Genomic DNA, 20760 nt, shown 5'->3' with positions numbered 1-20760 from the left:
TGAGGTTGGAAGTCAGTTCCGCAGGTGCCCTGTTACCCCATGGCTCTGGGGTCTGGGCTTCTAGGTGCTTGGTTTACATCGCATAAAAGAATTTAAGGACATGCCATAGCGCAGGCAAGGGAGTAAAGAGGTGATTAAGGGGACGCGGGTAGAGCTCAACTGATAGAGCTTCCACCTACCACACGGGAGGTCCAGGGTTCAAACCCCGGGCCTCCTGACCTGTGTGGTAAGCTGGCCCATGCACAGTGCTGATGTGCACAAGGAGAGCCCTGCCACGCAGGGGTGTCCCCCGCGTAGGGGCGCCCCACATGTTAGGAGTGCGCCCCACAAGGAGAGCCGCCCCACGCGAAAGAAGTGCCACCCACCCAGGAGTGCTGCCGTACACGTGGAAAGCTGACGCAGCAAGATGATTCAACGAAAAGAGATGCAGATTCCTGGTGCCACCAAGAATGCAAGCAGACACAGAAGAGCACACAGCGAATGGACACAGAGAGCAGACAATGGGGGGGGAATAAATAAAATCCTTAAAAAAAAAAGGTGATTAAGAAGCACAAAAGCAAGCCAAGTGCACTGCCTGAGGATGGGACTGAGGTGGTACTGAAAGGTGAGCTGCGCCCCTGGGCCTCAGGGCTTTCTAAAGGCTCTCCCCACTTCCTGATGTCAGGGCAGGGCTCCAGCTGTTTGCTGCTCTGATTTGTTTGCCCCTCCTGTCATTTCTCAGGGGGCCCGTGGTGAGGCCTCTGAGGGCACTGAGGCAGCCTAGATAGGGAATAAAAAGGAATCGGACCTGGCAGAAAAGCACGGCCGTGAAACCCGCGGCCGTGGGAACCCCCCTCAGCAAGATGGCTGCTGGAAGACCCTCCCGAGAATCCCCCTTTGGAAAGGGGTTTTGTCTGGAATCAAGGAAAAGCCCCGGATATTCTCAAGGGGCCTTGCCATTGGGTCCTCTGGGGGAATTGACAGGTGGGGTGACCAATCAAAACAGCAAACAGCTGGGACTCCAGCTGTCTCGAGGTGGGGTAGTTGACGGTTTAAGAGGTCAGCGCAGAGACTGAACTGGCCTGTTTTGCCCTGTTTTGCCCTTTTTCTCGGGGCCTGGACCAGCACACAAGTAAACCCAGGGACTTGTCATCTGTAATGGGGACTTGTCTGTAAATCAGCCCTTCCTACCCGTTTTGGCCCTTTTCCTCTCTCTGCCTGGACCAACCTGCAAGTATATCTGGGATCCATAATCTGAAATTTTCTCCCATTTCTCTTCTCTCATTTTCTTAATAAACTACTGGCTTAACTAAACGGTCATGTTCTTAAATTCTTTTTTTGTAACATAGCCAAGAACCTGGAGAAAAACCAGCAACAATATCTGGGGCTTTCCCTTGATCCTGAATGGAATTTTCCTTCCAAATGACTTTTTTTTTTAAAGATTTATTTATTTACCCCACCCCTTCCCTTCCTCCCGCCCTGCTGTTTTTGCTGTCTGTGTTGTCTTCTCTTCTCATTTTCTCTCCTCTAGGATTCACTGGGATTCGATCCTGGAGACCTCTGATGGGGACATAAGTTTCCTGTCAATGGCGCCACCTCAGTTCCTGGTTTCTGCTGCACTTCACCTTGACTCTCCCCTTGTTTCTTTTTATTTTTTAAAAATGTTACATTCAAAAAGTATAAGAGGTCCCCATATACCCCCCATCCCCCTCACCCCACTCCTCCCACATCGACAACCTCTTTCATCAAAAATATGGAATGCTTCATGAATTTGCGTGTCATCCTTGCATAGGGACCATGCTAATCTTCTCTGTATTGTTCCAATTTTAGTATATGTGCTGCCGAAGCAAGCACCCCTTGTCTCTCTTTTGACATGGCATCATCTTGCTGCATGACTCACTTGCGCGGGGCACTGGCTCACCAAGCGGGCCCTTGCGTGGGCACTCGCGCAGGCACTGGCTTGCTGTGGGGGCACGCTTTCTCTTCTTTTTCACCAGGAGGCCCCAGGAACCGAACCCAGTTCCTCCCATGTGGTAGGTGGAAGCGCTGTCACTTGAACCACATCTGCTTCCCCCAAATGACTTTCTTGTGGCTGGGATCTTGTGGGATCCCTCAGGAGGTTTCCGGCCACGTGGTCTGTTGGCCATGTGGTCTAACAGCCCCTGTGACCAAATCTTCTTTTTCCCTATACTAACCCGCCTCGCTGGGGTTGTCACAGGCTTCGTCAGAGGGTCTTCTGTCCCTTCATATTAAGGAATATTCAGGCCCCAGGGCAGGCTTCTCCTCCCAAGGAGAAGCAAAGGCCCACCCCAGGGTCTCCTGACCGGGCAGAATGGCAGGGCCCTTGGTGGTAGGAGGAGATCTGGGGGGGCTCTGCACAAGACATGCCTCAGAAATAGCCCTGCTTCCTTGGGCATGTCACACAGCCTCCATTTCCTCAGCCGTAAAATAGGGGTGGGGAGCGGGGCGGCAGAGTGAGTGAAAGAGGGATAAATAGATAAATGCGGGAATCTCTTAGACTCTGAAGGGATTGTTCAAAATGCAGTGACCACTGGGAGTCGGGAGTGGGGGCGCAGGACCAGGCCGGCAGGCGGAGCGAGGCTGGAATCGGTGGATCTCCTCGGCGGTGGTGCCTGGCTACCTGAATCAGCATCACTAGGTGCAAGTTATGAGTTCTCCCGTTCATCCCATTGCTATCTGAGCCCCTGGTAGGAGTGCTGGGCGCTTGGGATAGCAGTGGACAATAGACAATATCCTCGCCCTCCTGGAGCTTCCATTGTACTATGTGTATTGGGAGAGAAGAGACAATAAACTGTTAAGTGAATACATAACAGGGGAGGTGAATATCAGACCAGGGCAAGGGAATCGACTGGGGGGAGAGAGAGAACAGCATGTGGAAATTTGGGGGAAGGAAGGTTCCAGGCAGAGGAAATGGCAAGGTCATGAAGTAGGGCATACTTAGTGTGCGTTTCAGTTATTGCTGCATAACAAATCACCCCAAAACTTAGTGGTTTAAAATAGTCATGCTTGATTTAGCTTACAATTTTGCTCTGGGCTCAGGTGGGCGGTTCTCCTGATTGCTGGACTCAGTTGTCCTCTGTCAGCTGGTTGGCTGGCATAGAATGGCCTCCATTTTTTAAAATTTATTTTTATTTTTATTTATTTTGAGCAAGTTTATTGTTACATCTTTGCAATAATAGACAAGGCACACCGACCTCCTATTTCTCTAACATCTCAATGAAAAAAAGACAATATTCAAGGATAACAGTGAAATTTAGAAAACAGGGAAACGGACTTGGCCCAGTGGTTAGGGCGTCCGTCTACCACATGGGAGGTCCGCGGTTCAAACCCCGGGCCTCCTTGACCCGTGTGGAGCTGGCCCATGCGCAGTGCTGATGCGCGCAAGAAGTGCCGTGCCACGCAAGGGTGTCCCCCACATAGGGAGCCCCACGCGCAAGGAGTGCGCCCGTGAGGAAAGCCGCCCAGCGTGGAAAGAAAGAGCAGCCTGCCCAGGAATGGCGCCGCCCACACTTCCCGTGCTGCTAACGACAACAGAAGCGGACAAAGAAACAAGACGCAGCAAATAGACACAGAGAACAGACAACCAGGGGCGGGGTGGGGGGGAATTAAATAAATACATAAAATCTTAAAAATACATAAAATCTTAAAAATAAAATAAAAATAAAAAACAAACCAAAAAGCCTAAGGCTTTGGAGACAAAAATGGCTACAATCTATGAATAGAAAAGTTGCAAATGATTTTAGTTTAGCCTTGTAAATAGTTATCTTCTTCACCAATGCCAACAAATCACAGAATTTAAAGCTGAAGAGTTCTTTAAAGACCTTCAAATTCACTGAGGTATTACAAAAGAGAAGGAAGTTCAAGCTTGGCAAAGCCAAGTGCATGGCTCTGTGGCCACCGCGGATTAGCGACTGAACGGGCCAGAGCCCAGGCCTTCTGGCCACCCCGCCCGGTCTTCTAGCCACTGTCCTGGATTCTCGTTACTTACACGCCTCCGGTTTTGAAAGTGAATTAGTAAATACATCCAACTGTCGAAGGGAAAAAACACTCACAATGCGCTGTGAGGGAGGGATCCAAGCAATCCCCCCAGTTGCCCCCATCGTGAGAGCAGCCTTTCAACAGGACCACAAAGACTCCATCCACGCCACTCGAGGGACAGTTTCCGCTTCCTCGAGGCCGTCAACCCTAACCCACTTGGAAGTCGCAGAGAGTGGGTCTCTGGCCTGGCAGAATGAGGGCCATCGGGGCCGTCGTCCTCCTTTCAGGCTCCGTCATCAGCACTAATCCCAGGTCACAGCCTCTCAACTTATGGGGAGCCGCAGGGAGGAATGGCCTCCGTTGGGAGGGCTCATCTCTGTTCCACGTGGTCTCTCATCCTCAGTGGGCCAGCACAGCCTTGTTCTCACGGCAGCTGAGCAGAGTCCCAAGAGAGCAAGGGGAGGCTGCCAGGCCCTTGAGGCCATCACAATATCTGTTACGTTCAGTTGAACGAAGCAACCAAGGAGGCCAGACTCAAGGAGAGAGGAAGTAGACTCCATCTTTTTTTTTTTATCCCCGCCCCTGGGCTCTCTGCTTTCTGTGTCCATTAGCTGCACATTCTTCTGTGTCTCCTTGTCTTCTCTTTAGGAGGCACAGGGAACCAGTCCTGGGATCTTCCAACATGGGAGAGAGGCACCCAATCGCTTGAGCCACCTCAGCTTCCTCGTTTTTTGTGTCTCTCATCATCTTTCCTCTGTGTCTCCTTTTTTCCTTGTTGTTGCGTCATCTGGCGTCAGTTCACAACACGGTCCAGCTGTCTGCATCAGGGGCCAGCTGTCTGCGGCGTGGGCCAGCTTCACCTTCACCAGGAGGCCCCGGGAACTGAACCCAGGATCTCTCATATGGCAGACAGGAGCCCAATTGCTTGAGCCACATCTGCTTCCTTAGACTCCATCTTTTGATGGGAGGAGCTGCAAAAACTGAGGTCACTTTCGCAATCTACTAAAATCCCCCATTTTGTAAGTAAGAAACCAGAGCTCAGAGAGGTAAAGTCACAAGTCATTTGCCCACAGACACACAACCACTGAGATTCGAGCCAGTGCCTAAATTTGTAATTGGTGCCTTTTCCAATATAAACATCCTCTTTCCCATCCGTCAGGGTTTTTTTCCTCTTAATTTGATTTTTTTTTTTTTTTTTTTGATTTTCAAAAAAGTAGATACTAAAGTAGAAGACTTGGGAAATACAGAGAAGTAAGTAGAAATCATTGCAATGCCAGGACCTGAGGTGATGTGCCCAAATATCCTCCAGTCTTTTTGCCTGTTCATGTGCTGTGTGACAGCCCACACCCTTCCCACCCCAAACACACGTGCACACTCTCAATTCCTTTGCAAATGGGGTCTTCTTTATCCTGGGTGGGAATGAAGTGGGAGAAAAGCACGGCTACAGGTAGGTCCGATCTAGGAGAGTCTGTGAATTTTAAGATAAAGTATTTACTTTTTTATTTTTACTTAAAATTTTTTTTTAGATTTATTTTATTTATTTCTCCCCACCCCCTGGTTGTTTGCATTTGCTGAGTCTGTTGTCTGCTGGTCTTTTTTTTTTTTTGGAGGCACCGGGAACTGAACCTGAGACATCCCATGTGGGAGGGAGGCACCTAATCTCTGGAGCCGCCCCTACTTCCCACTTTGCTGTGTCTCTCATTATGATTTCCTCCGTGTGTCTCTTGTTGCATTATCTTGTTGTGTCAGCTCGCTGCACCAGCCCATTGCATCAGTTCACTGTCTTGCTTGTCTTAGAAGGCACCAGGCCCAAACCCTGACTTCCCGCGTGGAAGGCGGGAGCCCAATTGCTTGAGCCACATCTGCTTCCCTACTTTTTTGTTATTAATAATCAAAATTGACTTGTGGTGTAATAACTAAACACCGGTACTATTTGGGGGGCTGGATTTTCCTGGGTCTCTGTTTTAGTTTCCCAGCTGCTAAGACAAATACCATACAGTGGGGTTGGCTTAAACAGTGGGAGTTTACTGGCTCAGCTTTGAAGGCTAGAAGTCCAAAACTGAGGCATCTGCAAGGCAGTGCTTTCTCCCTCAAGACTGTGTTCCAGGGCTGGCTGCTGCTGGTCTGGTTCTCAGCTTTTCTGTCACATGGCAATGCACTTGGCGGTGCTGTCTCCTTTCTCTCTTCTGGGTCCATCGATTTCTAGTTATTGGCTCCTTCCCAGGGCTTCTTTGACTTTCACTCTGTGTATTAGTCAGCCAAAGGGGTGCTGATGCAAAACACCAGAAATTGGTTGGTTTTTATAAAGGGTATTTATTTGGGGTAGGCGCTTACAGATACCAGGCTGTAAAGCATAAGTTATTTCCCTCACCAAAGTCTATTTTCACGTGTTGGAGCAAGATGGCTGCCGACGTCTGCGAGGGTTCAGGCTTCCTGGGTTCCTCTGGGCTCAGCTCCTCTGTTTTCTCCATGAGGTCAGTTGTAGACTATTAGCCTCTCTAGACTTTGCCTCTCTCCAAAGGTCAGCTGTAGACTATCAGGTGAATGTCACTGTCTTTCTCCCTAGGCTTTCTGCCGTGTCTAAGGAGCTGTCTCTATTCCTCTGTGTTATTCTCCTGGCTCACGTCCTCTCTTCCCGAGGCTTGCTTCTCTTTCCTCTGTGAGCTTACTTCCTGGGGCTCCAGCTTAAGGCTTCAGCATCAAACTCCAACATCAAAACTCCAATATCAAAACTCCAACATCAGGGAGTTGATGTTGAGCAGACGTGGCTCAACCGATAGGGCATCTGCCTACCATATGGAGGGTCCAGGGTTCGATCCCCAGGGCTCCTGACATGTGTGGTGAGCTGGCCCACATGCAGCACAGTGGTGCCACGTGCAAGGAGTGCTGTGCCATGCAGGGGTGACCCCGCATAGGGGTGCCCCACACGCAAGGAGTGCGCCCCACAAGGAGAGCTGCCCCATGTGAAAAAAGTACAGCCTGCCCAGGAGTGGCACCACACACATGGAGAGCTGACGCAGCAAGATGACACAACAAAAAAGAGATGCAGTTTCCCAGTGCCAGCAAGGGTGCAAGTGGACACAGAAGAACACACAGCAAATTGACACAGAGAACAGACAACGGGGGGAAGGGGAGAGAAATAAATAAATCTTTAAAAAAAACAAGCAAATAAAAAACTCCAATATCAGAAACCCCCAACTCTATCCTTTGCCATGCCTTTTATCTGTGAGTCCCCACCCAGCAAGGGTTTGGGGATTCAATGCCTTAATGACATAGCCCAATCAAAACCCTAATCATAACATAATCACTCCCAGGTACAGACCAGATTGCAAACATTATCCAATATCTATTTTTGGAATTCATAACCGTATCAAACTGCTACACTCTGCTTATAAAGATCTCCAGTAAACTGGATTAAAGCCCATCTTTATTAACTCGGGCCACACCTTCATTGAAGTAACGTCTTGGAGAGATCTTATTTACGAAGAGTCCACACCTACCAGAATGTGGGCCAAGACCAGGGTACACATGTCAACCCACCACAGTCTCAGTCCCCAGGGGAAGGATTTTTGAGAAGCAATTGAGGATTTGGGCAGGGGATAGTCCAAGCGTGGTGAAGGGCCGGGCAGGCAGCTGGCATGGGAGGGGAGCTGGGAATGCCTCCCCTAGAGATATACTGATGTGAAGGGGTGGGTTTGGGGTGTTTGGTGGGGACACGAGAACTGTCAATCCACCTTTCAAGGGCCATCAGGTAAGCCAAGGGAGAGGCTGGTCTGGGTGGCACCAGAAGGCAGAACCAACTGTAATGGATAGGAGAGAGAGGGAGACGGGATCTGGCTCATTCCTGAAGATTCTGATCACCACAGCAGCCTCACCATGGCAGGGGCCCCTCGGGGTCAGGAGCGCCGAGGCAGGCTGCAGGGGACATCTGCCCTTTCTTGCCTGCCCAGCTGCCCCCCTTCCTGCGGGGATTTTCCTGTGGGGAGCCTCTCCTCCACTCCCAGCTGCTGCCTTCTGGTGGAGCCAACCCCTCAGCTGCTTCCAGGTGTGGCTGCAGCACTGAGGCCCTGCCTCCCCCTCGGGCCACAGGGATTGGTTCACACAGACAGGCTTGTCACCCAGGTCTGGCCAATGAGAGGCAGCCATGGGACTTTGGCTGGGCCTTTCTGTTAGCAATTCCTAGTAGGTGGGGCTGGGGCGGGGGGCTGCAGAGGGGAAGGCACACCTGAGATAATGAGAGGCTCCTGGTGGCCGCACGTGGGCACCCGGCCAGCTGTGCCCGCCATGTGCCAGCACCACATAGCAGGGGGCATTCCTCGGCCCCTGGTCAACTACTCAGTGTGCCCCATGCTGGGGGAGAGGGCGGCTCGGGGGCTGGGGGCCCAGAGGACAGGCAGTGGGGGTCAGGGAAGTGAAGTGAACCCCCACGGTCCAGAAGGACTTTGGGGACAATGGAGGAAAGGACGTGTGTTCCCAGCCAACTGAACAGAAGTAGGTCACTCCGACTGTAGTGACCGTATCCTGGGGGTTCAAAGCCAGGACATCTGGGGACTTTTCTCTTTGTCATCCCTCACTTCCCTTTTCTGGCCTCAGTTTCCTCTTCTGTTGAATGGGTCTGACTCATACTTGAGTATGGGAATCATTAGGGAAGTTGCTGAAATGCACATGCCTGGGCTCCATCCCTGGCTATCTCCTGGGAAGGGTGTAGGGTGGGTGGGGCTCAGGAACCTACTTTTTTTGACCAGTGCCCCAGGGGTCTCTGGTGAGAGCTCTGTATTTACACTTTGAGAAACTCCACCCAGGAATTCCAGTAGGCCCTTTGGACTGGGGAGTCCACTGAGTGCCCTTGAGTTTGCACCAGCCTTGCCACTGCGGCCCTGGTCACAGATTATGGGGCTCCACCTTTGCCAAAGAGGAGCGGCTGCACCCCAGCCTCGTCCCACCACCCTGGTGGCTGCACTCGAGCCTCCTTGGGGTCCGGCAACATCAGCCAAGAGACATCCAAGACTCCTGTGAGCAGCCTCTTCAGAGCCCTGGCGGGGGAGCCCCGGGGCCTGGGGTCTCTCCCTGCTCCCTCCAGGAGGCTCTTTCTAGGCCCTGCTCCCCTGGGGCCTCCCACCCCCTGCTGCTGCGCCCCACCTTTGTCAATATTGATTTCTTCCCTGCTTCCAGCTGCCTGGTATTTGCTTAGAGGGCAGGAGCTGACGTGGCACACCAGCCGTCCTGGCCTTGCCTTCTGCTTCCTGGCCTTGCCACGGGGGCTGGACACGCGAGCTGGCAGCCAGCGTGGCCTGCTGGAAGCGAGAGCCGCGTTTCCTGCAGACGGACGTGCCTCCAGGGTCAGCTCCACCATGAGTCTCCCGTACTCTTGCCTCCACTTCCCCGTGGAGACACCTTAAACTGGTCCTCTGGCTCCACACCCTTCCGATCTGGCCTCCAGTCCTAGAACCGAGGTTCTTAGAACTTTCTAAAGGTTCCACAAACATTCGTGCTGCAGCACTGCCTCGAGATCCAAGTTAGAACAGGCGGCAGAGAGGCTGCGGCGGGCGGCGGGCTGCAGCTGGGGACAGATGCTCGTCTCGTTTTCTGGGAAGGCAGATCCCATTATTGGGCTGATGCAGTGGGTGGGCCTGGGGGCCTAGGGGGACTCGGAGCCGTGATGCTGTTTTAGGGTGAGCGCTGGACCGGCCAAGGGGACGTCGGGCAGCTTACGTAAGGTTTTTTCTGCCAAATCGTTTCAGATGGAATCTTGTGATTTTTGCCTCCTCTGAACCTCAGGGAGAGAGAATTCCGCAGCCCTTACCTCTCTCCTTCCCAATTTCAAAATATTTTGAGATCCGTTGCCTTAGTTTGAGCATTGCACAAATCAACCCAAACCTTGTGATTTCTAATGAAGGCGCTGCTGAAAAAAAAAATCAAACGTTTGCTGCTGTTTTTATTTATATATATATATTTTAATAACGAACTACTTTTAAACTTAGAGAAAATTTGCAAGACTAGCACAGAGAGTTTCCACATCTCTCCCCCAACCTCCCCCAAACTTACAAAACCATAGCACAATGATCAAAACCAAGAAGTTAACCTTGTTACAACACCATTAATGAAATTAGAGACCCTGTTTGAACTTCGCCAGCTTTTCCACTCATGTCCTGTTTTTTCCCTTGGCTCTGGAATCACACACAGGACTCGCATTTATTTTTTTTCCCCCTTGAGATAGCTTCCTCGTTGTGTTTGCTCATTATTTTTCACTGGCCGAATTTTGCTTGTTGCCTGCTTGTTGTCTGTTTTTTTTTTCTTTTCTTTTCTGTAGGAGAAACAGGAAACCAAACCCAGGACCTCCCATGTGGGAGGCAGGCACTCATCCGCTTGCACCACATCCACTCCCTATTTGTTTTTTGCTTGTTGTCTGCTTGTTTTTTGTTTGTCTTCTTCAGGAGGCACTGGAAACTGAACCCGGGACCTCCCGTGTGGGAGGCAGGCTCTCAACTGCCTGAGCCACATCCACTTCCCCCCACATTTGCATTTAGTTGCTTTCCTGTGTGGTCTCCTGCAGTTTGCAGCCGTTCCCTAGTCTTTCCTTGTCTCTCATGACCTTGACCCCCCTGGAGAGTATTGATCAGCTATTTTCCTGAATGTCCCTCCATTCGGGCCTGTCTGGTCTCTCTCATGGTTGGGTGGGTGGAGGTGGCGTCTCCCGAGCAAGCCCCGCCCAGCAGCAGCACCCAGTCCCCTGGGGTTCCTTTTTTAAAAAATTTCTCTCCCCGTCCTCTCCCCCCCCCCAGTTGTCTGCTCTCTGTGTCCATTCGCTGTGCTTTCTTCTGTCTCCGATTGTATTCTTGTCAGCAGCACCAGGAATCTGTGTCTCTCTTTGTTGCGTCATCTTGCTGTGTCAGCTCTCTGTGTGTGCGGCGCCATTCCTGGGCAGGCTGCACTTTCTTTCACGCTGGGCGGCTCTCCTTACGGGGCGCACTTCTTGCATGTGGGGCTCCCCTACGTGAGGGACACACCTGGGTGTCATGGCACTCCTTGTGCGCATCAGCACTGCACGTGGGCCAGGTCATCACAGGGGTCAGGAGGCCCGGGGTTTGAACCCTGGACCTCCCATGTGGTAGGCGGATGCCCTATCTGTTGGGCCATATCCGCTTCCCCTGGGGTTCTTAATGTCTCTGTGTCTTATTTCGGGGGTGAGGGCCCTGACCACCTTCCTGTGGGCTCTGTGGGGCTTTTCCTCTGCACCGTTAAATCTACCCCCCAACCCCACCTTGCCAGCAAGTGTCTTGGGGATATCCTTGAGGCTATGCAAATCCCTTTTCTCCTCAAACCCCTGCCCACTGGTTCTAACGTCCATCAGTGGATCTCACGACACTTACCACTGTGGTGGCTGCTAAGGCTGGGTTTCCCCGTTCCTCCTTCCACAGGTATTGCTTGGAATTCCATCGCAAGGACAAGCTGTTACTTCTCCTCCATCGATTTACTTAAGTATTTATATCAGTCTGGACTCATGGATATTTATTTCATCTGGGCTTATAATCTGATACTGTCATTCTGTAGTTTATTGTTCGGATTATCCTGGGCTTGGCCCCTGGGATCTCCTTCCAGGATCCTATGTTCTTTCGACAAACACCTGTCTCGTTTGGAACATTTCCTTACCTTCTGGTTCCACATGGTGTTTCAAGGTTTGCTACTGGTTTTGTTCAGCTAATTGGTAGGTATTCTCTTGGGTTCTACATAGGTCGTGAGCTACTGAGGTCACAGACACAGCTTCTGCTTGATATCAGGTGCAGGCCAGATTATGCTCAAAATACATTCCTTAGTTGATCAGTGAGCTGGCAGAGTCAGTTTTTTGGTAGGGAGCAATTCCCACCATTTGGAGTATTGGAAGTTGTGATTGTTGTGTTGGGAGCAGTTAAAACCAGGTAGGATGCAAGGCTCCAACTCTACTCTTCTTTTACCGCTGGTAAGACTCTGGCTTATGTTCCTTCTGCCTTAACTCCTCTACTATGAGCAGCTAGAATTTAAAAGTCTCAGAATACCCAGCTCCTAGGGACCTACAGTTCTCTTTGCCTGGCATTCAGAATAGTGCCATGATTTCATAATAATTACCTTTGTCCCAGAGCTTCACCTGATCTTATTAACAGCACTGTGAGAGAGTTGGGTCATTTTTCAGTTTGGTTTCCCCCAGAAGCAGACCCTGTTACAAGGATTCAAGTGCAAGTACTTTATATGGGAGGTTATACCAGGAGGGAGTGAGGAAGTGAGAGAGGGAAGGAGGCAGCCAATGCAGGGTATCTTTTCAGGCACAAGGTTTCTTTGGCCCCTGAAGCTCAATCCTTTTGGGGAGGACCTGGGTTTGATCCCTGGGGCCTCCTGGCAAAAAAAAAAAAGGCGTGCTCACGCGCGGGGCAACGTGTGCGGTGAGCCAGTGCCCATGTGGCAAGCCACGCAACAAAAAGAGAGACGAAGGGGAGAGTCAAGGCGAGACACAACAGAGACCAGGAACTGAGGTAACACAAGTGACGGGGAACCCCTCTCCACATCGGAGTTCCCCAGGATTGAATCCTGGTGGATCCTAGAGAAGACAACAAAGAGAAGACAAAAAGAGAAACAGACACAGAAGAGCATACAGTGAATGGACACAGACAGCAAAAAACGCAGGGGCGAGGGGAGAGGGAAAAAAATCCTTTTGGGGACCCCTGGGAGATGGTGTAGAACACGCACCTTAGGATAACCGTGCCCTCAGGAGCTGGGATATTTATACATCACCTCTGGCTGCTTCAGGCATCTTAATTTTCTAGCACTTTTAAGCAGCAGGTCGATTTGGGCTCTGGCAGCTAGAGAAAGCCTTTAAGCCAAGGGCCCCAGGGCCAGTGTGCATGGAAGTAAGTTTACGGGATACAGATGGGGCACCAACAGCATCCACTACAGGCAGATCCGCGTTTTACAAATGAAGGAACTTAGGTGCAGAGAAGCTAAGTGAAATGTTAAGGAGAGCTGGTACATGCACCCCTGGATTTGGGAAAGGATTGTGCAAGTCTGTTCTGCATCTCCACCCCACTCTGAAAGCTGGCAGTTTGCTGATTCTTCTCCCTTTGCCACGGCTTCTCGTGGCATGTTCCTGTCTCTGCTTCCTGCTTGCTTGCCACGCGGTGGACAGGCCATTATCATCAGCCACCTGTCGTTTCTAGAAATGGCCTGCCAGGCTTGGCGGGGGGAGTGTTTGCACAAAGCCACGCCTGAGCAAAACGGATGGTCTGATGTCTTGGTAGTTTCAAATTCATTGTTTGAGCTGGATGGAGACAGGCCCCTGTCTCCATAACTCCAGGAGGCTTGAGTTACGTCAACCCCACCAATAAGCCAGGTTAAAAGATTAGGTAAATAGAAGGAAGAAATTCCTAGCTGCTGCTTTGCTTAGCCTATTAAGCTGACAATCCATGTGTCCACCAGTTCCAAGTTCTGCAGGCACTTCCCAAGGACAGAAATTCCCAACACTGAGGTCACCTGTGATGTGTCTGAGTTTCCCACTGCCCCTCCCCCCATTCCCCTTTTCCCTCCTGACCCCCAGCTCTGATTCTTGGCCTGTATTTTTTTTTTAAGATTTATTTTTTATTTATTTCTCTCCCCTTAAACTACCCCCCCCCCCCAGTTGTCTGCTCTCTGTGTCCAATCGCTGCATGTTCTTCTGTGACCGCTTCTATCCTAATCAGCGGCATGGGAATCTGTGTTTCTTTTTGTTGCGTCATCTTGTCGTGTCAGCTCTCCGTGTGCGCGGTGCCATTCCTGGGCAGGCTGCACTTTCTTTCACACTGGGCGGCTCTCCTTACAGGGCGCACTCCTTGCACATGGGGCTCCCCTAAGCGGGGGACACCCCTGCATGGCAGGGCACTCCTTGCGTGCATCAGCACTGCGCGTGGGCCAGCTTCACACGGGTCAAGGAGGCCCGGGGTTTGAACTGCGGACCTCCCATGTGGTAGACGGACGCCCTATCCATTGGGCCAAGTCTGCTTCCCTGGGACTGTATTTTGATGATCTCTTTCCCCCATCATGTATTTCCATCCTGTGAACATTTTGGAGCTAGGGCATCCTTAGGAGCCTGAGAGATAATTCAAGTCTTGGAGACCAATAAATATGTCTGTATAAGTGTGTATGTGGCTTTGGTGTAACCTGTGCTTGAATTTCCCACAGCAGTAATCTGAATCTTTAGAGAGGAAATTACCCTGCCTGCACCACCTCCCAAGACCTCCTCCAACTCCTGACATTACGAAAGGATGATCGCAACCCAGGGCTTGGCTTGAATTCCTGGACCTGAGGTTGGGACACATAAACGGTCAATACTCTGGATTTCAGGATCTGGGCATTTTTATTGTAATAGATAGTGCCGACCTGCTCTGCAAAGAGGCTAGACCTCCACCACCGCCAGCATCTTGTTTTAACGCACGCGCTCTTGAATGCCGGTGAGATGGAGCTGCTTTTAGGGTGAGTACTGATATTGAAAATGTGGGTAAAGGGGGAATTTAATCCTGTGCAATAAAAAAAATTTTTTTAGGAGGAGAATGCCATCAAGTACTACTAGTATAATTAAAAAAAAAAAAAATCAGCATTTAGGCCAGTTGCAGCTAAGGCAGGCAAAAAAAACCTCTTCTACCCTGAAATTTTGCCAGGAAACCCATTTTCCCAGCTCTTCCTACCTCCCACCCCCTCGGCTATGCAGGTGACCTAAGCGTTAGGTGAACAGTAAGGCTCCAGGGCAAACTCAGATGGGAAAGCAGTGGCCTGGTTCCCAGGTGCAGCCTGAGGGGCTAGCAGAGGGTGGGCTGGGGGCTGACTGCCAGAGGGCCCCTGTGTGGCCAGGGGTACAAGACAGAGCTAGGGTTTTAGATTCCAATTTAGGATTTGCCTTCCAGCGCCTGAATTCTGAGTTGGGAGGGTAGACTGAGCAAAAGCAGTAGCCTCCGGCTAAAATGAAGGTGAAAGAATGGAAAAGGAAAGCCGGCGGAGCAGTGATTAACTTAGCAGACAGGAGACAGCTGGTTCCTCGTGGCAGTGGTGAGTGGAAAGCAACAGGATTTATAGCACACAATCTCCTAAAGGTTTTTTTATTTTCTCTTCTCCGGGTTCTTTGACCCTAGACTTCTGACAATTTGAGATGATTTACCTTTATGTGGCTCCTTTCAGTGTGGAACTCACTTCTTTTCATCCTGGGTAGTTTTATTTTACTAATTCCTAGATAATCCCCTGCCTTCTGTTTCCTCGATTCTCTTTTTTTGGAACTCTTCTTAGTTGGATGTCAGCCCACCTGGATTAATGCTGCATTTTCCTTATGTTTTCTTTTCTACCCTCAATCTTATCGTTTTTCGTTGTTATTCTACTTTTGGTCTATTCGGATTTTTTCGGATGGGAGTATATGGCGCTTCTTGGACATGGCTATCTATGCTCTTCAATACGGCTGGGAAATTTTCTACCATTATTTCTTCAAATATTACTTCTGCCCCTTTTCCCTTCTCTTCCCCTTCTGGGACACCCATGATATGTATGTTTGCATGTCTATTGCTGTCGTTTTGTTCCCTGAGACCTTGTTCAATTTTTTCCCATTCTTTTCTTCATCTGTTTTTTTATATGTTTGCTTTCAGAGGCCATTTCTTCAAGCTCACCAATCTTTTCTTCTGCCTCCTCAAATCTGCCATTATGGGAGTCTAGTGTATTTTTATTATTTATTTATTTATTTTTGAGATTTATTTTTTATTTATTTCTCTCCCCTTTCCTCCGCCCCACCACTGTCTGCTCTCTGTGTCCATTCACTGCGTGTTCTTCTGTGTCCGCTTGTTTTCTTGTCAGTGGCACTGGAAATCTGTGTCTCTTTCTGTTGCGTCATCTTTCTGCATCAGCCATGGAAAGCTGGCGCAGCAAGATGACACAACAAAAAGTTCTTTCTCTGTTCCTTCCCAGAATGCAAGTGGACACAGAAGATGTGGAGAAGCAGATATGGCTCAATGTATAGAGCTTCCACCTACCATATGGGGTGTCCAGGGTTTGATACCCAGGGCCTCCTGGCCCGTGTGGTGAGCTGGCCCATGCAGAGAGCTGCCATGAGCAAGGATTACTACCCTGTGCAGGGGCGCCCTCTGAGTAGGGGTGCCACCCCGTGCAAGGAGTGCAGCCCACCCAGGAGGGGCGCTGCCCCCACACAGAGAGCTGACACAGCAAGATGATGCAACAAAAAGAGACACAGATTTCCAGAGCCTAATGAGAATACAAGCAGACACAGAAGAACGTACAGCAAATGGACATTGTACTTTGGTGAAAATAAATGCTCAAAAGAAAAAAGTATGCATGGCATGTTTCTAGCAATTTATGCTAAGGATAAAGATTTATATAAAAGATATTTTATGGTGTGTTATTTAATATAATGAAACAAATGGAAAATCCTGTGTCCGGTAATGGGGTGGGAGTGATCAAGTAAATTGTGGCATAAATGTTTATTCAATGGACTATTATGCAGACATTAAGAACACTATCTTTGACATTTCAGTGATGCAGGAACTGATGAAGATATAATGTCAAGGTAAAGAAATGGGGTAAAAAACTCCCTACATGGTAAAAATTAACCTGTCAACAGGCTGTAGGAGCTGGCAGTGCGTAAATGGGTAAATCCAGCTTAAGTGCTGTGGGGAGTTAAGCCAATGACAGCTGAAGCCATAGGGGAGAGAAGCCCAGGTCACTGGAGAAGCCAGAGGGAGAGAAGCCCAGGTCACTGGAGAAGCACCGCAGGACCTGGGACAGCCTGGAGCACCTGTGCTAAGAGAGCCTCTGAGGGCCCAATTTTTTAATAAATGTTTTTTTGTTTGTAAAACAGAAAACAGTTAACAAACACACACACACACACAAGCAATGTACAGCTTAGAGATTTGTTAAAGTTAACATCTTTATAGCCCTACCCAAGTCAACAATAGAAATTTGTTGCCAGTCACCTCAAAATCCTTCCATTTTCCTGTCCCAATCGCAGCACGCCTACCCCCAGAAAAGTGGCTTTGATAGTAACCCCTTCCTTAAAATTCTCTGTGGTTTTATCTCCTAAGTCTGTATTCCTAGACACCAGAGTTTAGTCTTGGCCACTTTGAACAAGTGCTATGTCTTTTAAGTCTCTCTTAATTTACAGACTCCTCTGTCCTTTTCTCTATGATTTTGATGTCTCTCTATTAACATGTGGGCGTTGATCTGTAGAGTCTGGATTTCGCTGACTACCCAGTCAGGTGCAGCTCAGCGTGTCCTTCTGCACTTGCTGTAATTGGCAGCCGTTCAAGGTCAGGTTGGACCCTGTGGCAGGACCAGCATCGTATCTTTCATAACCAGACCCACATGTCTACTTCTCCATTTTGGTGACCTTTGCAGCCACTGATGGTCAATGCCAAGATCTGTGACTCCACTGGGGGATATTCAAATTCAATGAATTCTTTTTCATTGATTAGTTAGGACACTATAAAAGATGCATTCCCTCATCTATTCTTTGGCTATCCAGTGGTACAGTTCATATAGGAAGGGCAGGCTAATGGCTTGATTATTTCTCTTTATTTATCAGGTTTCAAGGTAATGAGTTGGTTTTTGTTGTCCTCTGGAGGTGACTGTGGTTGGCTAACTAATGACTCCCCAGAGATGTTCACATTTAATCCCCAGAACCTGAATATGTTACCTCACATGTCAAAAGGGACTTTGCAAACGTGATTAAGGGAAGGATCTTTTTTTTAAAAGGAGGTACTGGGGGAGGTGGACTTGGCCCAGTGGTTAGGGCGTCCGTTTACCACATGGGAGGTCCACGGTGCAAACCCCGGGCCTCCTTGACCCGTGTGCAGCTGACCCATGCGCAGTGCTGATGCGCGCAAGGAGTGCCCTGCCACGCAGGGGTGTTCCCCGCGTAGGGGAGCCCCACGTGCAAGGAGTGCGCCCCGTAAGGAGAGCCGCCCAGCGCGAAAGAAAGTGCAGCCTGCCCAGGAATGGCGCCGCACACACGGAGAGCTGACACAGCAAGATGACGTAACAAAAAGAAACACAGATTCCCAATGCCACTGACAACAACAGAAGCGGACAAAGAAGATGCAGCAAATAGACACAGAGAACAGACAACCGGGGTGGGGGGGGAGGGGAGAGAAATAAATAAATAAATCTTTAATATAAAAAAAAAAAGGAGGTACTGGGTATTGAACCTGGGGCCTGGTAAATGGGAAACAGGTGCTTAACCCCTGAGCTACACCCACTTCTTAGAGAAGGATCTTGAGAGGGGGAGGCTCTCCTGGCTTATCCTGCTGGGCCCAGCATAATCAGAAGCGTCCTGAAAAGAGGGAAGCAGAACATCAGTGTCAATAGCAGGAGATGAGACAAGAGGTTGTTGGCAAGAGATTGGAGTGATGAGGCCATAAGCCGTAAGCCATAAGCCAAGGATGCAGGTGGCTTCTAGAGCAGAAAAAGGCAAGGAACTGGATTCTTCCCTGAAGGCTCCAGAAGGAATACAACCCTGCTGATACCTTGATTTTGGACTTCTAACCTCCAGAACTGTAAGAGAATAAATCTGAGTTGTTTTAAGCCACTGTATTGTGGTGATTTGTTATAGTAACAATAGGGGACTAATACAGTGTCTAATTGATATATATTTTTTAGAATATCATTATGTACTCATGGATTTAAACATATTGATGGTTTTCAATTTATTGCAATGATTATCCTGATTGGAGCTCAACTTGCAGATGGTCCAGTTATTTTTTTTCTAAGACTTTAATTTATTTCTCTCTCCTTCCGCCCCCACCCCCAGTTGTCTGCTCTCTGTGTCCACTCACTGTGTGTTCTTCTGTGACTGCTTATATCCTTATCAGTGCATTGGGAAACTGTGTTTCTTTTTGTTGCGTCATCTTGTTGTGTCAGCTCTCCGTGTGTGCGGCACCATTCCTGGGCAGGCTACACTTTCTTTCAAGCTGGGCGGCTCTCCTTACGGGCGCACTCCTTGCGCGTGGGGCTCCCCTACGCAGGGGACACCCCTGCATGGCAGGGCACTCCTTGAGCGCATCAGCACTGCGCACGGGCCAGCTCCACACGGGTCAAGGAGGCCCGGGGTTTGAACCGCGGACCTCCCATGTGGTAGGCGGACGCCCTAACCACTGGGCCAAGTCCACTTCCCTGGTCCAGTTCTTGATTGACAACTCTCTGTGTGGCCTGGGCTGGACTCAGTTTCCAGTCCATCCATGGATTTTTTTTTTTTAATTAAAAAAATTTTTTTTCCATCCATGGATATTTGTTAGATTGCCTGATATCCCTTCAGTACTCCTGCCTGAGGCCCTCTATGTAAACTCGTTGATTTCTGCTCCTATAACTGATCATGTTCCAGATACTTTCACTGAAAGGTCATTTGTCCCTCATGCTTAAGAGCACAATGACAACAGTGGTAATATATGAGTTTCCATTCTACTTTCTACCTAGCTCTTTGTAATTTATCTCTGACCCTGTAAGCGAGGCATCTTTAGTCCATTTTTACAATGAGAAAATCGAAGAGGCTCAGCTAGTGACAGTCTTTGCCTCCAGCCTCCAAACTCTTCCATCGCATTCAAAAGCAGCCGTGTGCCTCTGGGGTCTGCATTGAGACTTTCCTTTCAGTTACTGGCTAGGGTGACTCTCCATCTAAATTGAAGGCCCTTGTTTACCTTGGGGAAGATGTGTTCTTCCTTCTCTTTCTCAGGCATGTTTCTGGGGACTCCCTCGATCAATCCAGTCTCTCTTCATGGATTCTGGAAAATAAGGACACTTTCAATCGCAAAGGCCCTCCAGCTGCAAGGCAAGCAGTACAGCTTCCAATGACTTGAAAAACACCTTGAGGGATGTGGAGTGGCGCAAGTGATTGAGCTCCCACCTACCACATAGGAGGTCCCAGGTTCAGTTCCCAGTGCCTCCTAAAGAAGATGAACAAGACAGCACAATGACGTGACCTCCTGGCACGGTGAGCTGATGCAACAAGACGACACAGCAAGAGACACAAGGAAGAAAACATAATGAGAGACACAGGAAAAGCAGGGAGTGGAGGTGGTTCAAGCGATTAGGTGCCTCCCTCCCACATGGGAGGTCCTGGGTTCAGTTCCCAGTGCCTCCTAAAAAGAAGATGAGCACAAAGTAAGGGAGTGGGAAGAAATAAATAAATAATAAAAAATAAATCTCAAGAAAACAAACACCTTAAGCTCTATCTTAATTTTGGGCAAGTTACTACTTTCACAGGGGAGTTAACTCTGATGTTTTCTCTTCACCAATTGACATGGACTCATTTTTGATGGGCAGATTTTGAGGCCCATCAGTTGTTTCAACTCAGACTCCACCTTAAAGAGATAAAACCTCCCAACCCTGCCAGGTTTCCTCCTTTCCAGCCCAGCCATCCACTGTTATGATCATACAATGGACAGTGTCATCACTAGAAATCATCGGTGCTGAAATCTTGTTTTCAAACAGTTTCCCTCTCTGACAATCACTTATCCTCCCAACTTGTGGGCTGGAAGTTCTGTCATTGCCAGAATCCCTCCACTTGGCCTTTAATGCGCTCCGTAGCTTTGTGCTAGCCATCATTTCTTTTCTCACATCCCTCCTAGGTCCATCATTATAAGCCCTCCCTGTAAGAGTCAGCTTTAGCTGCAATAACAAACAGTCCCTCAATGGCTTATGCAACAAACTTTATTTCTCTGCTGGTCTGCTTTGGCCCAGCCAGGCTGAGTGCTCCAAGTCTTCCCCTAGCACCAAGGTGAAGGAGTAGTGGCATGCCAT

The 20760-nt window shown here is 49.4% G+C and overlaps 1 non-coding gene across 1 annotated transcript; it reads right to left on the bottom strand.

Moving 5' to 3' along the window:
* Positions 1-1726: 1726 nt before the first annotated feature.
* LOC111758878 (U6 spliceosomal RNA) lies at positions 1727-1833 on the bottom strand. The gene has a single exon (XR_002793014.1). It is a non-coding gene; the product is annotated as a U6 spliceosomal RNA (small nuclear RNA).
* Positions 1834-20760: the final 18927 nt, after the last annotated feature.

Source organism: Dasypus novemcinctus, chromosome 24 (genome assembly GCF_030445035.2).
Source record: "Dasypus novemcinctus isolate mDasNov1 chromosome 24, mDasNov1.1.hap2, whole genome shotgun sequence".
Taxonomy (NCBI): Eukaryota; Metazoa; Chordata; class Mammalia; order Cingulata; family Dasypodidae; genus Dasypus; species Dasypus novemcinctus.
The sequence above is the reverse complement of the archived record's forward strand: the minus strand, read 5'-3'. Positions and strand labels throughout refer to the sequence as shown.